Here is a 5,939-nt window from a genome sequence, read left to right on the forward strand (position 1 = left end):
AAATAAGTAAGTAAATAAATAATCAGGGATAAAAACAGTCCCTGCCTAGAAATAAATGTATTTAGAAATCTGCATAGCATATATAAAGAAATAACAAAAGTTCATCAAGGGAATTTAAAACAAGATTAGATAAATGAAATTAAGGAATGATTATTTAATAATGTTAATTTTTCCTGAATAAATGAATGGGTTTGATGCAGTTCTAATAAAAAATCTCCAGGCTGGGCACGGTGGCTCACATCTGTAATTCCAGCACTTTGGGAGGCCGAGGCAGATGGATCCCCTGAGGTCAGAAGTTCAAGACCAGCCTGGCCAACATGGTGAAACCCTGTCTCTACTAAAAATAAAAAATTACCCGGGTGTGGTGGCACCCACTTGTTGTCCCAGGTACTGAGGGGGCTGAGGTAAGAGAATCACTTGAACCCAGGATGCGGAGTTTGCAGTGAGCCGAAATCATGCCACTGCACTCCACCCTGGGCAACACAGTGAGACTCCATTCCCCCACCCCCTAAAAAAATTCCCATACAATTAATTTTATTTTTGTTATATATGATTTCCTTTGATGAACAGGGGAAGAATTTGACAAAATGATTATTAAATTCAACTAGAAGAATGACCGGGCACAATGGTCAAGAACAATTTGAAAGTGGAGAATAATTAGGAAACAGTTTTAGTCTGTTTTTATGCCACTGATAAAGACAGACCAAAGACTGGACAATTTACAAAAGAAAGAAGTTTAATGGACTTACCTTCCACATCGCTGGGAGGCCTCACAATCATGGCAGAAAGCAAAAAGGAGCAAGTCACATCTTAGGTGGATGGCGGTATGCAAAGAGAGAGAGCTTGTGCAGGGAAACTCCCCTTTTTTAAAACCATCAGATCTTGTGAGACTTATTCACTATCATGAGAACAACATGGGAAAGATCTGTCCCCATTATTCAATTACCTCCTGTTGGGTCCCTCCCATAACACATGAGAATTCAAGATGAGATTTGGGTGGGGACACAGCCAAATCATTGCCATGTACAATCTGAATGGAGGTGTTAAAATGGACTATAATAGTTCAAAGATTAAAATAGCATAGTACATAAATACTGCAACATAGATTAATATGATAAATATTGTAACATAAATGCATGTAATCTACTGATCTATGGGAGCTATCAGCCTGCACATTCTCCTAAAGATGCTACAATAATTGCAACATAGACAATGGAATAGAACAGACAGCTCCAAGATAATCTTTCATGTACCTGACTTTATTAGATAATAAAAATGGTCATACAAATCTATGGAAAAAGAAGTAGCATTCAATAAATGACCCTGGGACAACTGATTAATATTTGAGGGGAATAAATAAAGCAAAATTAAATCTTCATTTCATACTATAGATCAATGTAAATTCCAGATTAATTAAGGAGTATAAAATAAATTAAAAGTTAATGAAAACCAATAAACAATCTAGACAAAGTTCTGGCACCTTGATCACTTAATCACAGGCCTCTAACCCTTTACTGTATCTGTGCTGGAAATTACAGATAGCTGGCCCCCGTATATTTGAAACTTTAAAATATTTATACTCAATACAGCATGGATGAAACAAAATTCAAAGATAGATCTTTGGTGGGTGTTGGGGATCAATATAAAAATAAATAAATTTTTACTTAATCTTATCAAGGAGCAGAAGAGGGAAAAGTCACCTTTAAGAAATAGGCTGGGTGCAGTGCCTCACATCTGTAACCCCAACACCTTGGGAGGCCAAGACAGGTGGATCACTTGAGACCAGGCGTTCGAGACCAGCCTAGCCAACCTGGGGAAAATCTTTCTCTACTAAAAATGTAGAAATTAGACAGTGTGGTGGAGGGCGCCTGTAATCCCAGCTATTCAAGAGACTGAGGCAGGAGAATTGCTTGGACCCAGGAGGCGGAGGTTGCAGTGAGTTAAGATCACACAACTGCACTCCAGCCTGGGTGACAAAGCCAGACTCTGTCTTAAAAAAAGAAAAGAAAAAAAAAATGAGAATGATAGTTAAGAATAAATTTAAAAATAAGAGATTGTTGTGCATAACTTCATGCTGATAAATTAGAAAATGTTAATGAAATAGATGATTAAAAATTATATATGGAAAAAAAGATTCCAAAAGAAGAATTTAAAAATCTGAGTAAGGTACAAAGCCATGGAGAAAACATGAAAATTATTCAAAGAATGGCAGTGGGCTCAGGTGGTTTCATGGCTGAAATCATAATGTTTGGGAAAAACTGCTGGGAGTTGTTGGAATCTATACTTCAATGTCTCATCCACAAGGCATCTTGGGGACACATGGGTGCTAGGTGGGCTGGAGACTGGAGTAAACCAAGCATGCTTCATTGAATGTAGATGCTACTCTCCTCTGACCAATTGCCAGCAGGAATGTGGGACCACATTCAATTCATTTCAATGTAAATTGCAAAACTAGGCGGGCAAAACAAAACATCAGAGCCTGTGAGCTATCAGCCTGCACATTCTCCTGAAGATGCTAAAAATGCAGAAGTGTTTAGGACTTCTGGACATTATCTGGAATCACATGTGAAGCTGCTTCTCCAAAGAGATAATTACCCTAGTCAGTCCTTCAAGATGGGACATTTTGCTCAGTAACCTTGGGTAGGTACTGAGGCAAGCCAACTGAGTAACAAAAAATAAATATTTTATCTTGTGATGGGTAGTAAAAAGGAAAATGAAAAAACAAAACAAATAGCTTATCTTTTACTTCAATCTGAGCACTTCCCTTAGGATAAAGGGAGGCCAGGCTATTTTGAACAAATCATTCATTCAACAAATAATTATTGAACACCTACTATGTGTTGTGTGCTATTATGAGTATATGGCTAGTGCAGTGGATAAAATAGAAAAATTCTCTACCCTATGGAACTTTACACTTTAGAGACTGCACAAATGAAAAAGGAGAAGAACTGAGGGTCTTCCAGTCATTTTCAATGTTAAGAACCTCACTTTTGTAATTGGAACTCATGTTTAGGCTTTCAAAAGCCCAATCTGGAAGTAATATGACATCTGGCACTTGCTTCAGAATAATGCAGTTAATGAGGCATAGACATGACAAGATTGGCCATGAGTCAGTAACTGTTGCGGCCAGCAATGGGTACAGGGGCATCCATTCAGTTTGCCTGTCTGCCCACTTTCGTATATGTTTGGAAATTTCTCATAAGGAAAAGGTTTTTAAAGTCCAATTTAGCTAAAATCAAAACTACAACTTCCCATTCCATTCAAAGCCTTTCCCTCTGTCCAGTTCTAGCCTGATCATGAGTAGGGAGCCTCCACCAGTGGGACTGAGAGGAGGCTGGGATGTCCTCTCCTTCCTTTTCTTCTTTTGAAGGTTCCTCTGGGGCTGAAACGGGAGGGTGGCATCTAGGGTGTGGTAGAGGGTGAGAGATGAAAGTCTTACTTAGATGGTGCCATCCATGGTTCTACTTTGTTTTGTTTTGTTTTTTTGTTTTTTGAGACAAGTCTTGCTCTTTCACCCAGGCTGGAGTGCAGTGGTGTGATCTTGGCTCACTCCAACCTCTGCCTCCCAGGTTCAAACTATTCTCCGGCATCAGCTTCCCTAGTGGCTGAGATTACAGGTATGCACAATCACATCCAGCTAATTTTTTGTAGTTTTAGTAGAGAGAGGGTTTCACCATGTTGGCCAGGCTGGTCTCAGACTCCCAGCCTCAAGTGATCTTCCCGCCTCAGGCTTCCAAAGTGTTGGGATTATAGGTGGGAGTCACTGCGCCTGGTCTGTGGTTCTATTTTGGCTGCTGCTGTCTGACATCCATATGCTGTTCTCACGTGAGCATAGTCCCATGAAGCGAGCTTGAGCTGAGTTACTTTCTCAGTAACCACTTGGTAGTCAGCACATTTCTGCCATACCAAATCCTGGTAGTGGAAGCTGCTTTCTGATGCCCTCTCTTCCAGCACTGCAACGGAAGGTAGTTCCAACCAACCCCTTGCTATCATAGTTCTCCAGGTGGGATCCAGGCACCAGCCTCTATGTTCAGGTGTTCACGTGTGCCCAAACACCAGACAATACTTGCCCATTTCTTTCCAGTATTCCCACAAGCTATTCTGCTGGAATCCACTGCTCTGTTCTAGGTACCAACCTAGAGTCTTCACAGGTTAGCAAGCATCAGGGAGTAGGATGTCGGTCTCCCCTGATCTTTTCAATAACGTGATTGGGCCTCTTCTTACTTGGTTTGGTGGGGAAGAGCTACTTCCTCTTCCACCATGGGGATGGAATAAGAAAAATCCAAAGCACCTTCCTTCCACAGCCACTTCTCTCACCTCACTGAACTCCAGTCTTTGGTCTATATTGTTGAAATGGGAGTCATCAGAGTGAGGACTGCAGGACCCACTTGGCCATCTTGCTGTAAATGCTAAGGAGTCATTTGGCAGCTCTTTTGCTCTGGATGTGGGAATAGTTCATGCTTATTGTTTTAAGCTTTGAGGCTTTGGCCAACATTCCAAGCCAAAAGGAAGATCCCCAAACGACATTCTATTTCACCTGATTTTTAGGAAGGTTTCCAAAGTGGTTTCAAGCCTCTTAGTTGTCTATTGAGGTGTTTATCTCATCTCTCCAAAAAGACGCCTTCTGAATCTCTAACTGCCTCTTGGGTCATTTTGTTTTCTACTTGCGTAAGTCTCAAGGAAACTGATTAACCACATAATAGCCATTTGTTATTCCGAAGGTGGCGGATTAAAGCGAATCTCATTAAGAGCCAGCTTCTTTGGCATCATATTTTTATTTATAGCTGCAGCTGACATTTATTGAACACTTAATATGTGCCAGGCGCTGTGTTAAGCACTTATGTCTATCATCATATGTGATCCCCATTACACAAGAAGGAGGTTTCATTGACCAAAGAGATAGCTTGTTACTTTCCTTATTTTACTTATGAGGGGAAAGTGACACTGAAAGATTACATTTCTCAAGGTCACACAACAGATGATGCAATTAGGACTTGAATCCAAGCTTCTCAATCCCCACACCCCATTTCTCTACCAATACTGTCTGCCATGCACTGAGCGCAGTGTTTGATACTTCCATAGATTCAACTTTTTCTCTTAAAATCTGTTCTAGATTAGAGATGAACAAAGATTCTTTCTCCTGACCCTTCTGGAAAAGTTTGTCCAAGACACCATTTGGGGGGGTCTTTATCCTGAGTCTGGTTTCTATGGTCATGTCTTGGGGAAAAGGCCAATTTCACAACCTTCCCATCCCATTCCTCAGTCTAGATGGTGAGAAGATGAGCAAAGCCTTAGGGAGGCTTGGAACCAAGGAGATCTGCTATTTTCTTGACATCTTCTGGGTCTCTGCTACCATTTCTATCCCATGGAGTATGAACAAGGCACTGATGTACCACTAAAAAATATGAATAAATACAAATTTGACCACATACTCCCTGCTTAAAACCTCTCAATATTCTCCATAGTTTTCAGGAAAGGGTCATATTCCTTAATATCCAAGACATCAATACAATATCTCTTGCTTGCGTTAAAGCCACAGCCTCCTAATTCATCTCCAAGCCTTTACTCTGGCCTGTGTTGTCCATTATTCACTCAGTGGCTAGAGGGAAATCTCCAAACTATAAACGAGATCATGTTAACTCTCCTGCTTAAAATCATGCAATGGCTTCACACTGCAAAAGAAGTAACACCCAATCTTCATTTAGCCTGGCCACCTAGGTCTATACAATCTGTCCACAGTCCACCTCCCAAACCTGATTTTCTACCATTTTTTCTCTTGTTTACGATTTGTCTACCACGCGATCCTTTCATCTTTCAACAAGCTGCATTCATGATCCTTCCACTGGGGATATCTTTCTCTATATCCTCTTTGAACTGACTCCTCCTCAGCTATTGGCTTTTCTCAACTCAAAAACCACTTCCCCGGAATGCCCTCCTGA

Source organism: Callithrix jacchus, chromosome 12 (assembly GCF_049354715.1).
Source record: "Callithrix jacchus isolate 240 chromosome 12, calJac240_pri, whole genome shotgun sequence".
In the NCBI taxonomy this organism is placed as follows: Eukaryota; Metazoa; Chordata; class Mammalia; order Primates; family Cebidae; genus Callithrix; species Callithrix jacchus.